We start from the raw sequence: 16,176 nt of genomic DNA on the forward strand, positions 1-16,176 counted from the left end.
TAACGCTCCCGATATTTGGAATCTATGTTAAACTTGCTGTCTCCCTCTAATGATATCACCATCAACAACTTAGCGACCCACCTAAAGTCCGTCTCCTCTCTCTGCTGTGCTTAAGGTGAAAAATTTGTAGTACTAACTACTGTCGATAGTTCATTTTCCGTCGTGAAATTTACGGGATTTCATGTAATGTAAGTACCACTTCCTCTAATGTGTCAGAAACGTCCAATATGTTCGAATTTGGTATCTCAAGACTCACATCTGCATAGTTCACTAAAACTATAAGGACAGGGCTGTAGAGAATATGGGGTAACTCGTGAAAAGCTTAAAACGTCGCGAGAAAAATAATATTGCTAAGCAATTCGAAAACACGTTACCGAGGCCCACATTGTGTCGTACAGTAAAGCGCACAGCACGAAGAAGGTTGTTATTAATGGCTACGTTGCTCCTATATGACTGTTTCTTCTTGAAGAATACCGACTTTTTCGTTAAATGGTTAATGTTAAAAAGTCTTTCTTCGTTAATCCCTAACTATGGTCCATTATCTGAATTTTTTCCCTGAGAGTTATCTTTGGACCTATGAGTTTGCCTTTCCACTGTGTCTCCCTCCCCTATAATGCTGTTCAACAAGCAGCAAAGTTTTGCAGTTATGCATAACGAAAAGGTGAGGTGTCTCGAACATTCTGTCCTCGCTTGTACAAGCATAGCCCGCTAGTATGCTCTTATCGCAAGTACACTCAACAGCATACTAGCGGGCTATGGTACAAGAGACTAACTTTTAACCTTTTATCATGTAGTATTTTACGTAGATTCCTCTCACCCTCAGATTTTAGTATGTTTCTAACGTTTGAACTACTGTGTGACTATCTTCCTGCCTTGAAAGACTCATTTATGTCTCGTCTAGGATAGGTTTAAAATGGCCATGGGAACGAAACTGGCCAATAGAAATAAGTACAGCGCTGAAAAACAGCCTCTACGGTACAACGACTTCCATTAACCTACACCTAACCCTCATAGACCATTCCACTCTCTGCATCACTGTCCCCATCTAGGATTTCACGAGGAGTTGAGTGAACAATAAAAGAGGTCGTTAGTGGGAGACAGAACTGGATAAGTAAAGTGCAGAATGACAACTTAACATATATTAACTAAGTATGGAACATGTACGTTTACAGTAACTTAACTGATTGTTGCCTGCAGCAAATCTGTTAGAATGGGAATGGCATGCTATCATGTATTTTATCTCTTCGCTTATGCGCTTTGCCCTGTACTGAACTTTCCTGTCAATAACTTTAAACTAAACCAAAACTGCATGAATTTACGTAACACAAAACCTGAATCTGATGCAACACTATTGATTTGAAATTGGCCCTGGTAATAAAATTTGATGAATTTGAAAATAATGGTCTCTGTGCTTAATGAATGGTATTCCTGAAATAATAAGATCTTTATCTGCACAGTGGTAACGCTCTTCGCACTGCTCTCTGTTAGTACTTCAAATTGTATAGTTAGCATACAGCTAATGTGCAGGGCTGTTGCTTATCATACATGTTAATCGAATAACTTCTTGAGCAAAATAGTTAATCAAAAACTACATGGATCTGAGAACTGGTATTGACTTGTCGTAAGTAACAATATTGCACTGACTTTAAAACTTGTATTTTAACTCTTAGAAAATTAATAATACTCACAATTAACACACAATAAACTGATTATACATTAATAATTAGCTATACAAAATCACATTGAATCTGAGTACTACACATTGTCTTAATCATCACTTATGAATATACGCATTGCATTGGTAACAAAACAACTTTCTTTACCTTCATTATTTGCAGAATGGTATCTTGCGAATAAAACTCATTACTGCCCGTAACGAGTAAGTATGTATCCAGCACACGTCAGATACAATACGTCTTTACACTTGAGAGTCCCCCATACACATCTCCATCTAAAATTACTCCAACGCATTACCCATAACACCTTGAACCAGTGATCGCTGTTGAGCAGCGATGCTACTACACTTTGACCATCTCTGATTCAATATAAAATTTTCTTACAAAATTTTATGCTGTCTATATACCTTTCAGGTATTACAAAGTTTTTGGATGAAAATTAAATAACTTCTTGTCACAATGAACCGTCACACACCAACACGACAGTTTACACGAAATGCAATGAGCAGCTGCCTTCACTTCTTGGAAATGAAATGAACGTTGCTGCGCACCTTACAGTCAGTCATTTACGTATGGTTCTTGCTGAACCCACTTAAATACTATACACAGCTGACACTCAGCTCATCAATAATAGAGATCATGTTAGAATTTAGCCATGGTAGAGGTTCTATCATGATCCCTGCTATGGTCTCAGGCATGGGACAGTTAAATTCCTTCTAGCCGCAAGTTTAAGACACATAATATTTTAGTAACACCCTCCCCGCTTTAAGGTAAAATTTAAACAGCCATGCTCGTAAACAAGCTTAAAGTAACACGTCATAAAATTACTAACATGTCCAGCATCATATAAACCTTCAGAACCCCAACCACATATAACATCGAATTAATTACAAACAACAAAATTTTTGCTTAAAATAAATGCATCTATGAAGTATATTAAGACTTACTGCCCACCTCTATGATTCAAAATTTTAAGTACTCGTACTTTTAACACAGAACTCTCAAGGGTTAACTCCTGTCCAGTGTAAAACTGCCTAATAATGGGCAATGACCATTCACACACGACACCCACACTGACAACAGTTTCCATCGTACAACTGACTGTAACAAACCAAGAGTGGCACTATCTGAGATCTGTGCTCTAGGTTACTCGAGCAAGCAAACATCATTAATCAGGAAACAAATCAGATACCACCGTGACAGATCCAAGTCCGAAAGCTGTGAAGAGGTGATACTTCACAAACACGTTCCACAATTAAGAAGAAATGGCTAGATCACATAACTAATGAGGAGGTACTGAACTGAACTGGGAAGAAAGGAAATTTGTGGCACAATCTGAAAAGAAGGGGTCGGTTGGCAGGACACATTCTCAGACATCAAGGGATCACCAATTTAGTTGGTTCAAATGGCTCTGAGCACTATGGGACTCAACTGCTGTGGTCATAAATCCCCTAGAACTTAGAACTACTTAAACCTAACTAACCTAAGGACAGCACACAACACCCAGCCATCACGAGGCAGAGAAAATCCCTGACCCCGCCGGGAATCGAACCCGGAAACCCGGGCGTGGGAAGCGAGAACGCTACCGCACGACCACGAGATGCGGGCTACCAATTTAGTATTGGAGGAAAAAGAGGGGGGGGGGGGTGTTAAAAATCGGAGAGGGAGCTCAAGAGATGAGATAGTGATCAGACTTAGAAGGATGTAGGTTGCAGTAGCTACTCGGAGATCAAGAGGCCTGCGCAAGATTGAGTAGAATGGAGAGCTGCATCAAGCCAGTCTAAGCACTGAAGACCACAACAACAGGCAGAGAACAACCAGGATGTACCACCTGCAATCCGTACATGGTTGAGTGGATGGCATCTATTCACAATATATACCACCCCTTCTCCTCTATAAATTAGAATACTCTCAAATAGAAGCACCACGGTTTACGTTGATTTCGTACATCCACTGCACAGCGCCCTACGCTAATTTGCAGGGCAGATGAAAACAAACGGCGTGGTTCAGGTTGCTTTGCAATCAGTAACTGTAACGAGGATTCTCTTTGGCCCAAACGACAATATTTCTAGCACGTTAGTTGTGACAAACGACTTGTTCACCTGAAAACATAAACTTGGCATTGTTCATTGCATTTGGAAATTGAATTAACCCATAGCCGGCCGCTGTGGCCAAGCGGTTCTAGGAGCTTCAGTCCGGAACCGCGCTGCTGCTATGGTCGCAGGTTCGATCCTGCCTCGGGTATGGATGTGTGTGATGTCCTTAGGTTAATTAGGTTTAAGTAGGTCTAAGTCTAGGGGACTGATGACCTCAGATGTTAAGTCCCATAGTGCTCAGAGCCATTTGAACCATTAACTCATCACGCCATGCAAGAACGCGCTCATTCCGGTTTATATGTGATAAAACGAACGACGGTCGAAAAGTTGTGACCTTAAGGTCCTTTCTCATGCGACCTTGCATTTTTTTCCTCGGCATACCGAGTTCCGAATTACGATCACGTGTTGACTTCATAGATGTTTGTTCAATCGAAGCAGACTCCGACACATTTTTCTTCTCATGTGTCCTCCTTCCACTTGACGGTCTGTCTTTAACATTGCCAATAGCAAAAGTACGTCTTTCCCAATCCAGAAATGTTGGCTTTCCCGCTGGAGCCTTATTAAATATTACCTGGAATACTTCCATAATCTGTGTTATTGCCTGCTCTGTGTTTTATCGTTCGTGCACTCATGCACTTGTCACTAAGCGCTCCTCAATAGCGCAACGACGACCGCCCAGATCTACCATGGCTAAAAATTAAAACTTGACCGCTACTGCGACTGCGAAAACAAGTAAATATGGATCTACCAATTGATTCCAACAACTGATAAGAAGTAACGTAGCTACTAACCTGTATAATGACATTTGATACTAAACAGGAGTTACAGCAGTACGAGAACTTCTCACCCATCCCGTACACAGGGAGAAATGATCATCGTAATAAAATAACAGAAATCATAGCTCGCACAGAAAGACTTAAGCGTTCATTTTTCCGACGCGCTATTAGAGAATGGATCGGTAGGGAAATGGCCTGAAGGTTTCGAAGAACCCCTCCCAGACACTTAAGTATGAAATGCAGAGTGATCACGTAGATGTAGATGCAGATGTAGTACCCTCCGGGTACAAAGCATGGACGGGTCCAGCGGCTAGCTCGCGCAGCAGAACGACAAACGCACTCAAACAAGTGTCGATGGCGGGGGCGTCCGGAGCTGACACAGCACTGCAGATCGCGGCAGGGGCAAAGCAATTAGGCCGAAACAGCGGCCGTACAAAGGCCGGCGCCGGCTTTGTCTCCCGCTGCCCGCCATAATTGAAGCTGCGCGCGCCGATCGCCGATCGCTGGCGCACAATAACTCCACCCGCGCTGCATTGTGGACTGGCGCCACTGCGCCGCCAGTCCTTCCGGAATGCACACACTGGCACCCGCACCTTCCTTTCACTGACACCCCGCGGCAGATCGACGCTGGTCCGTTATCTCGCCGCACCACCCAAATGATACCGTCCGAAAAACTTGCAAGTTTCTCAGCGGCGTGGATTAAACTGAGGGAAAATAACAATATTGCAACATGGGCATCTTGACAGAACGCAATCAAATTGATACACTAGTACATCCGAGCCTGCAGGATGGGTTGACTAAAATTTCAACTTTACGTGAGATTATTTTCACAGTTCTCAGTACAGAATAATTATAGATGGTTCAAATGGCTCTGAGGTCATCAGTCTCCTAGAATTTAGAACTACTTAAACCTAACTAACCTAAGGACACCACACACATCCATGCCCGAGGCAGGATTCGAACCTGCGACCGTAGTGGTCACGTGGTTCCGCACTGTAGTGCCTAGAGCCGCTCGGCCAACCCGGCCGGCAATAATTATAGAAATAAAAACTAAAACGTATAGAGGGACTAAAAAGTATAAAACAATTTCTCCCAGCCCCGTACATGTTCCTAAGACCAAATAAAAATCCGCTCGTATGTGGCCAGCTATTATCAAGGCTATAGGCGGTGTTGCACAGTTCTAGCGTGATGTTTCCTGGTGGTGGGTTCCGAAAGTGACTGCAGTGTCGCCCTGTCGCAGTGTTCTTAAGCACAAGGTGTGGCAGCGTACAGAGGTCCCGTTGTCACACCAAAATTAGTAATGTGAATGGATACGACAGACATTAGCGAGGGCTCGCCGCAAACCGCAGCGGCGAATGGGACGGGCTCCTGAAGTACACGGCTCACCTCTCAGCATAACAGCAGTGCCCAACGCTGAAGTCAATACAGTGTCGAGCCAGCAAGAGCTCTGCTGCAGTTCGAGACGCAGCTGCAGCAGTCAGTATTGTAGTACAGCACCAACGAGTAGCTGAAGTTCTTTGTGAGGGGTCCACTTGTACGTGGAGCCCGATTTTGGAGTATAATAACATTAAAAACGACCTGAAACGGTTTTCATATGTAGAAAGGTTGCATCTTTGGCACCACTGAACCAATTATGTTGCCTGAGTGGCAGAATCGAATGTAAGTAAGAGAACGCGGAGTGCTGTGGCAATTGCCGTTGCACTCTGTCATAGGTTGGATATAAGTCTTAAAGCAAGTGGCTAGCTGTGAAAATTCAACTGTTGGTCTACCGACGCAGAATAATGCAGTTTTTATAAAAAGAAGTGATGAATATTGTTTATGCTCAGACGGATCCAGTGAATATTAGGCCATAGTTATTTCTATAAAAGTGTAAAGTGTGTATTGTTAATTTGTGAGGCTATAAGATTATCAAGAACTGAAGTGATACTGATCGTTAACAAATATTGACCATTGTCCTTGGCAGTTATAGAAGAGTAATGAATTTATACTGTAACTCAAAGCGAAAGCAACTCGAACAAATTTGTAATGAAATTTTGTATATTTAGTTTTAAGTATGCAGCAATGTGATATGTATATTTGGATGAATTTTACAGTAGTGACCCTTGAATGTAGGAACCAAGTATTTTCCGTCAGCCTTGACGTATGGGTTGACTAATATCCGACTTGTAATATTTAGTGTGTTTTGTAATGCTGATATAGAGAAGCTAAATCTTGAAATCTGTTTTGTCAAACCATGTCAGACTCTTTCTCATGTAACAATCCAAGTGTTTCCAGTTTCGACAGTACGTGAGAACTGTAGAACAGTTGAGAAGTTCACTGATTTTGAAGTTAAAGTGAAATGCTTCATATCAGATCTTGTGAAGGTCAAACTTTATTTTGAATATAGTTTTCAAACTGAAGCATTCAGTCTTAGCATATCCCCTTATCAGTACCTTATCTTCTTCAGTGTCATGTTTATTTAAATCCAATGAATATTTTCCTAAAAGAAATCATTTTGCAATCAGAATCACAAAAATATGAATGTGCCAGAATAGAAAAGTATTAATGTTTGTAACAGTTTCAATGCGGGCAGCATTGCACAGCGCTGAGCCAATATCCAGTATTTTCGCTGCACATTGGCAGGGTTATTCAGTTATCAGCCAATCTACTGATATTATTTGAATGAAGGCATCTTACTGCCGGCATTGCACTTTGGTAAGTAGGCTGCTTAGGTTTTTATGTTGGTAACGCCACGTAGCGCTCAGTACGAAAATCGCTGACTGCACTGTGTGCAGTCTGTGGCTGGTTGGACTCATTGTTGGAATATTCGCTTGTGCTGTGTTGGGCAGTTAGATGTGAAGAGCGCTGAGCGCGTAACGTTGGGCAGTTGGTGGCTGTGGGGAGAGAGGTGCCATAGTTTTGAGAGGTTACTATGAGCGGACGATCTGGACATGTGTCCGTCAGAAAAAAGAAGTTTGTATACATGGGTATCACAAAATTAAGGTAAATAAATTTTTTGTTCTCTATCAAAATCTTTCATTTGGTAACTACTCCTAACAGTAGTTAGTGCCTTCAGTATTTAGAAACTTTTATTTAGCTGACAGCATTGGCGCTCGCTGTATTGCAGTTGTTCGAGTAACGAAGATTTTTGTGAGGTAAGTGATTCATGAAAGGTACAAGTTGTTGTTAGCCAGGGCTGTTCTTTTGTAGGGATTATTGAAAGTCAGAATGCATTGCACTAAAATATTGTATGTCAGTTTAGTGATGATCAGAATAAGTAAAGATAAAACTGTCTGAGTACGTTCAGTTTTACTCAGCTGTTTGTGTATCAAATAACGTAGAAGTTTACCAGCACAGTCATTCTTAATTTTCAAAGGGGACGTTTCAGACTCAATATTTTCTATGCCTACTATGATGAAAACAGAATACCAAGAATATAGCCGGCCGGTGTGGCCGAGCGGTTCTAGGCGCTACAGTCTGGAACGCGCGACCGCTACGGTCGCAGGTTCGAATCCTGCCTCGGGCATGGATGTGCGTGATGTCGTTAGGTTTAGGTAGTTCTAAGTTCTAGGGGACTGAGCCATTTGAACCAACCAAGATTATATCCGTTGCAACTCTAGGGCTAAGGAAAATTTGTTTCATTGTTTATTTCCACACGGAATTTTTTCGGTTTATTGCACAGGGCCACAGAACTCGGCCCTCACCAGACTGGTTACATTTCAAAGGGACCGATTTCATTATGGAACTTGCGCATTGGTTTTCCAGATTAAGTTGTTTAATTTTTTTGGATTACAGTAAAACTGATTAAGCACATCGTTTGCTCAACAATACATCACACAGTATTTTGCATAACACCAACATTACGTATTTCATATTCAATGGCAAACAAATACATAAATGTTTTAAAGAACGTTACACTTTTGTAAAGAACGTTATAGTTTCAGCTGAACTTGTAGTGTTGTTAATATTGAACATTATACCTCGTGAGAACAGTTCGTTAATTAGTTTCTTGTGTTCAGGCGTAACCACAAGCGCCGGAACGAACAACGCAAGAACAAAGAAACTAAAACTAAACTCCTTCCGAACGGGCCATTCAGGCCAAATGGTACCGACCGGCCGCCATGTCATCCTCAGCCCATAGGCGTCACTCGATGCGGATATGGAGGGGCATTTGGTCAGCACACCGCTCTCCCGGCCGTGTGTCAGTGTACGAGACCGGAACCGCAACTTCTCAATCAAGTAGTGACTCAGTTTGCCTCACAAGGGCTGAGTGCACCCCACTTGCCAACAGCGCTCGGTAGACCGGATGGTCGCCCATCCAAGTACTAGCCCAGCCCGAGAGCGCTTATCTTCGGTGGTCTGACGGGAACTGGTGGTACCACTGCGGCAAGGCCGTTGGCCATGAACAGAGAAGCAGGTGAGAAAACGTCAGCCAGTAGCCCTCTGACGAGGAGCGTGCCGCGCCAGGAGCGCGCTCTGCAAGAAGTGAATATAAACCCCACTCCTGCCAGCCTCGGCCGCACAGATTGGCTCCGTATGCGGGCATCAGTGGACGGTTATAGACCAGCACTCGCAGAACAGATTGTAGTGATCCGTATCAAGTGCTTACTCCGAGTTTGTCTACAGCGAAGACTATTAATGTTTGCATGTCGATTTCGACACCGATGTAAATCCAAAGTTAAGTATTGTCAGTTCTGCTTTATAGAACTAAAACTACTAATGTTATTTGCTTGAATTGTTGCATAGCATTCCGAGAACGCTGCATCCCTTAGGCATCCTATAAACGACGAGTGGGCAAGATCCAAGATTCTGCTAGTCCGTGACAGTTGTAAATTTCCAGTTCTCCTGTGGCAAATAGTTGTGTCAAAGTTAAGCAAATCGTTTGTTCATTTGTGTAATAAAGTGAACTAATATTTCATACATTGAAGTGGTCAGGAAAATCTACGAGAATTCTTCAGCTTATGTTAACATCGGCGAATCAGCTCATTCCGCATCATGAGGGGTGTCAAGCAAGGCGATCCCATCTCCACAAAACTGTTCTCTGCTGAATTGGAAATGGCTATGTCAAAGCTGAGCTGGGAAGGTAAGGGAATTAGAATTAATGGAAGAAGGTCTACCAACTTGAGATTAGCTGATGATATTGCCTTACTGACCAAAGACTTCACTGAGCTCCAAAACTTAGTTACAGATCTTGTATCGGAATGTCAGCAGGTTGGCTTGAACATGAACCTTTCCAAAACAAAAGTAATGTCCAACAAATGGGTCCCAGCTGGAGATGTGAAAGTCAAGGACAGCCTATTAGAAGAGGTCAGTGAATATGTCTACCTTGGGCAGATTATAAATATAAAGGGAGACATAAGGCCAGAAATCTATCGACGCATCAAGCTTGGCTGGCAAGCATTTGGGAATGATTCAACAGTATTCAGATCAAAAATGTCAGTAAATCCGAAGAAAGCAGTATTTGATCAATGTGATGACGTATGGCTGCGAGACATGGACACTGAACTCATTTACGAAAGGGAAACTTAGGACAGCACAGAGAGCCATGGAGAGATCAATGCTGGGCTATACAAGAAAGGACAGGAAAAGGGCAGATGACATCCGGTCTGAGACGGAGCTTAATAACATCTTAGAGACAGTAGGTTCCTTGAAATGGCAGTGGACTGGCCACGTCGCAAGAAGAAAAGAGAACCGATGGACGAAGCTAGTATTGGAGTGGAGTCCGAGAGAGCACCGGAGGCCTAGAGGAAGACCACCAGACAGATGGGACAAAGACATCAAGAAGAACGCTTGTAGCACCTGGCAGAGAACTGCCCAAGACCGTCCCACTTTGAGAAGACTGCTGAAAGCCTACTTGAATCCACGACTCGAAGAGGCCACATCATTTAATGATTGAATTGGCTGATGATGATGATGAATATTTCATATGTTCTTGTTTGATATGCCACCTCTCCAAGCAAAGAAGCCAAGTTATGACCGGCCGAAAGTAGTTTCGCCTCGTCGCCAAACAAGGTTCTTGTCAAAGACAGAAAAACCCTGTAATTTATGATTTGATGCAGTAACTGATTCTGCAGGCCACCATACGACTTGTTAGTTTCACGTACCACTCGAGATACGAAACTGGCTACCTGTCGCGGACTTCCCCAAAGTTCCAGTTCCCGGAGACCCAATTAGCAGCGGTGCACACGGTCTGTGAACACGTATTTCTCAAACGGCCACAAGCCGGTACGCACGTGACGATCGGCAGGTCCGACGGAAGGAGCGATAACCCGCGGACCGTATCTGCGGGATCGCGCTGCGCCCGCCCGGGCGGAAGTTGATATGTATTTCTGTTTCGCCGCGGCGAGTCTCGGCGAGTCTCGCCCAAGTGGACACAGGTAATTGATACCGAGATGGGCTCGCCGCGATACGGGTGGAGGCGGCGCAGTCTGGGAAACGGGTCGCGCGCGCATTGCAGCGTGGAGGACCCGGCCGCGTTTGTTAGGCCGGTGAGCCGAGCGCTCTCCGCCCGCTCCCAGTCGTTAACTGTCTGTCGTCTGGGCGCAGGTATGGGCCCACATAAATCACTGTACGCCAGAGGAAAAAGCCGCCTTCCCAAACAGTATCAGCTCTGAGTGGGCGCGAACACACGCGCTGTCAAGCGTATGTTTCGGCAAAGGCGTTATTTCTTTTTCCGTTTAAGAATTCATATTGGCTTTAGCTGACGAACAGGACAGCGGGACGCATAAATTTTATCAATAAAAGTCAGTCAACATCCTGCATTTCAGATTATTTTTTATGCAGATTTCTGAATGGAAGAGTCCACCTTCAAGGTTCAGCAAAGCATACCGAACTAACAACACTATACAGAACACATACAGAAGGCAAGCCACCAACACTGATAAACAGAGCCAATGAGGCACATACAGATTAACTCGTACCTGTTATCAATCTGTATATGTGGACAAATAATACAGGAATTTTAGAACCACATATGCAGAACACCTCAGAGCATTGGAAAGTTATAGCACCCATTCAACAACCTACCAGTACAAAATCACTACCCAACGAACATGTAAACTGATTTAAAAGTTCTTGAAACTGGTAACAGCTAATATCAAAGATTAACAATAGAGGATATTTCTCACAGTAAAAAATCAGTAGCTCTAGGAAAGCAATTTCTAAATGAATACATATCACTCTGCAACAAAACACTATTGGCCAAAATAGAAGAACTGTATAAACAACCCCCCCCCCCCTTACAGCAAATGGTTATTTCCAAATTAAATTCTCCCACCCATTCTCCTCTACACCATTCACTACCCCTGCCACTCAATAACCTTATTCCTTCCCCGTCTCTCTCCCATTCTCCCTCTCCTCCCTCTCTCCTCTCTCTCACTCACACACTCACTTTCTGTCACTCCTTCTCTCTCACCGATCGAGGTGACGCAGTCGTTAGCACACTGCACTCGCATTCGGGGGACGACGGCTCAATTCCGTGCCTGGCCATCCTGATTTAGATTTTCCGTGATTTCCCTAATACACTCCAGGCAAATGCCGGCATGGTTCCTTTGAAAGGACACGGCTGACTTGCTTCCCCGTCCTTCCATAATCCGATCAGACCGATGACCTCGCTGTTTGGTCTCCTCCCCCAAACAACCCATTCCAACTCTCTCTCTCTCTCCCTCTCTCTCTCGCTGTCGCTCTCCCTCTCCCTCTCTCTCTCTCCCTCACTCTCTCTATTTCAGACACACACACACACACGCACACACACACACACACACATACCAGTTAAGCTTATCGGCCGGCAAGGATGGCCGAGCGGTTAAAGGCGCTACAGTCTCGAACCGCGCGAAGGCTACGGTCGCAGGTTCGAATTCTGCCTCAGGCTTGGATGTGTGTGATGTCCTTAGGTTAGTTAGGTTTAAGTAGTACTAAGTTTTAGGGGACTGATGACCTTAGAAGTTAAGTCCCATAGTGCTCAGAGCCATTTGAACCATTTTTTTTAAGCTTATCAAATGTCAACAACACTTTGAAATCGTGCGTCACACCCCAAACAAACACGAAACGAAGCAAATTAATACCTACAACAACACGCGAAATTTCGGCAGAAAGCCTATGATTCGCTGATAAATGATGTAAAATGCCGGTGCAACAGCAAGAAACGACAACCGCAGAGAGAAATAAGGACGTCGATACGTCATAAACAAGAAAAGCAATAGCACAACATCAAAAAATATCGCTTTTATAGCCTTCTCTGTAGGAAGCAAACTACTTTCAGAGAAACAGAAAACACTTTAGTTGTTTTCTGATGACAAGCTGAAGGATGTATGGTAGGCATACACTGATCAGCCAGAACATTATGACCATCTACGTAATAGCCGATATGCCCATATTCCGCACGGATAAGAGCGACGATGCGTTGTGGCAAGGAAGCAATGAGGCCTTGCTAGGTCGCTGGAGGGATTGGCACCACATCTGCACACACAAATCACCTAATTCCCGTAAATTACGGAGAAGGAGGTGATGAGCTCGGTGCCACAGCAGTCACATACCAGACGTGTTCCATTGGGTTCAGATATGGCTGGTTGGGTGGTCAGCACATCAACTGGAACTCGTCACTGTGTTCCTCCAACCACTCCATCACAACCCTGGTCTTTTTACATGGCGCACTTGTTGAAAAATGCCACTGCCATTGGGAAACATGATCGTCATGAAGGAGCGTACGTGGTATGAAAACCAGTGTACGATTCCCCATGACCATCACTACGCCTTGCACGAGTTTCATTATACCCATGGATGCCTGTGCATGTTCTTCAGGGCATAATGGAGCAGCCGTCAGTTTGTCTCCATCCCGAAGTACTGGGGTCAAGCAGCTGTTCCCCTGGACGATAACGGATTCGCGCCATCCCATCGTGATGATGAAGAAGGTAACGGGATTCATCAGACCATGCAACGCTCTGCCACTTCACCGACGTCCAATGCCGATGGTCAAGAATTCATTTTAGTCGTAGTTTCCGATATCGTGGTGTTAACATTGGCAATGCATGGATTTTCGGCTGCGAAAGACCGTAGTGAAGAGTGTTCGGTGCACTGTGTGTTCAGACAGACTTGTACTTAGTCCAGCATTAAAGTCTGATGTTAGTTTTGCCAGCCTGTCCTGTTTTTCCAGTCTGCCCGGCTTACGACGTCCAACATCTGCAATGAAGTGTGGCCGTCCACCCCCACGACGTCTGGATGTGTGTTCACCATTGTTTCGCCACTTCTTGAGGACACTCACCACAGCACTCCTCGAACATCCGACAAGTTGTGTAGTTTCCTAAATGCCTCCGAGCTGTCACAGTCTGCCCTCACTCATATTTAGATAGATCGCGCTCCTTCCCCATTCTACACAGACAGCTCGCTCACTGATACTACATGCACCGTGCGTGGCTTACTAGCAGTCATTCTTTGCCAGGTGACTTAGCTATCGCCTGGGCGGGTCTGTATCGACATTAGCTCAATGGTCATAATGTAAAGCTACCAGCCTAAAGAAATAACAACGTCATTTGAGTAAATACAAACAAATATACACACGAAACTTCCTGGCAGATTAAAACTGTGTGCCGGACCGAGACTCGAAGTCGGGACTTTTGTCTTTCGCGGGCAAGTGCTGTACCGTCTTTTTTTTTCGCTTTAGTTCGTTGTAATTGCTCGGGGCGGACGTCGTAAGGCATCCATTTAAGTTCGTTGTTGATCTATTAACTCAGTTTTTTTTTATTACAGAAGGCACACTACTGATCTACCGTGCCGGCACTGCTAGGCTACCCAAGCACGACTCACGCATTCTCCTCACAGCCTTACTTCCGCCAGTACCTCGTCTCCTACTTTCGCAGGAGAGCTCCTGTGAAGTCTGGAAAGTAGGAGACGATGTACTGGTGGAAGTAAGGCTGTGAGGAGGGGGCGTGAGTCGTGCTTGGGTAGCTCAGACGGTAGAGCACTTGCCCGCGAAAGGCAAAGGTCCCGAGTTCGAGTCTCGGTCTGGCACACAGTTTTAATCTGCCAGGAAGTTTCATATCAGCGCACACTCCGCTGCAGAGTGAAAATCTCATTCTGGAAATATACACACGTGTTATTACCAAATTTAATACACAACCGAAACTTTTAAGCAAATCTCAGCATAAGGCCTCAGCTCAGTGACATACGCTTTAGCGGCATGTCATAAGTAGACTAATATAAAATATTTGACACCTAATAATGTCTCCTTTTGGAAATGCAAATACTTTTGAGCTGAAAATTCACGTAATTTACGCTTGTAACAATAATTTTTCGGAAATAAAGTAAAGAAAATGTCCCACTGAACGTAGCACATAAAGTACTGAAACATATTTGAATAACAACAAGAAACGCTGCCTTGAGGCGGAATTCCTAGCCAGTTTTACAACGTTCAGTTATTTCATGTTTTCCACCATAGTTTACTTAGACGTTTACCCAAAACTCCGTAAGATGCTGTAGATCGCATAGCAGACAGTACGTCATAGCAACATTACCACGTTCCTTCCAGCACCATTCGCGTATTGGGGAAGGGAAAAATGAATCTGAATGCCATTGTACATCCCCCAAACTCTCTTACCTTCTTCTGCTGACCCCTGGGCGGGATATACGTATGATGCCACCACAATGGTCGCACTGTCTCCTTTGAATGCAGATTCTCAAAATTTACTCAACAGGGTTTCGCGGGAACTACATGCTCTTCATATTCTCCGAGTATTTCCAGTTACACATTCTTACGGGTCATAACAACGTAATCGGATCCTAGCAGATCCTCTCTGAATTCGTTCGACGTCTCTAGTTATGCCTAATTGATAAGGATTCCAAACATGGCAACAGTATTCAAGATCTGGTCGCTACAATTTCTTTAATGCGATTTCCTGCGCAGATGCACTGCACTTCTGTTGAAAGCTTCCAACAAATAACATTCTTCTATACACGTTCCCTCATACCCGTGATCGTCCCACCCCATACGGCTTCTTAGTACTACTCCTAAATATTTACACGATGTGACGTCCTACAAATGATCGGTACTAATATTTCGGTACTAATATTCTAATCAAAAACTACACCAGTCCTCCCCTGTGTTACAGACACTACCTCACGCTTATTCACTCTGAATGACAGCTGTCATTCATTACACCAAGTGGAAATTTGCACAAGTTAAGCTTGTATTCCTTATGATTGTCAGATGATATTTTCCTGTACACAACTGCATCATTAAAAGTCTTATAGTGCAGCTGCACCTAATTAGTTCGTCACATAGGTTATTTCAGAAATGATTTTACAAACTCAGGGTACAGGTTCCTTACACCAAAATCAGAAAAACCGTTCATAAAAACACTTGTCGGAAAATCCTTTGTTTTCGAGTTATTAATAAAAGTTGACATTCTAGGTTGAACCCGACAACGTCACTTATCTATGCATGCATTTGACTCATTGTATTCTAGATAGAGTTGTATCGCCAGGGAGACTTGTTTACATTTTTCCTTTCGTCTGTTTCCAACGCATCCATTATGTACAGGCACTGCAGGTAGTGAGTTAACTGAAAGCTCTCGATTCAAACGTAACAGGATATTCACTTAAAAAGTCAAATTTCCAGGTTTATTTTAGTTTTGCCACCAGTTTCAGTGTTACATT

General features: G+C 43.8%; 1 pseudogene; it reads right to left on the minus strand.

Moving 5' to 3' along the window:
* Positions 1–8,809: 8,809 nt before the first annotated feature.
* LOC126482905 (5S ribosomal RNA) lies at positions 8,810–8,927 on the minus strand (annotated as a pseudogene).
* Between the last annotated feature and the right edge of the window lie 7,249 nt (positions 8,928–16,176).

This window comes from Schistocerca serialis, chromosome 5, assembly GCF_023864345.2.
Source record: "Schistocerca serialis cubense isolate TAMUIC-IGC-003099 chromosome 5, iqSchSeri2.2, whole genome shotgun sequence".
Classification (NCBI taxonomy): domain Eukaryota; kingdom Metazoa; phylum Arthropoda; class Insecta; order Orthoptera; family Acrididae; genus Schistocerca; species Schistocerca serialis.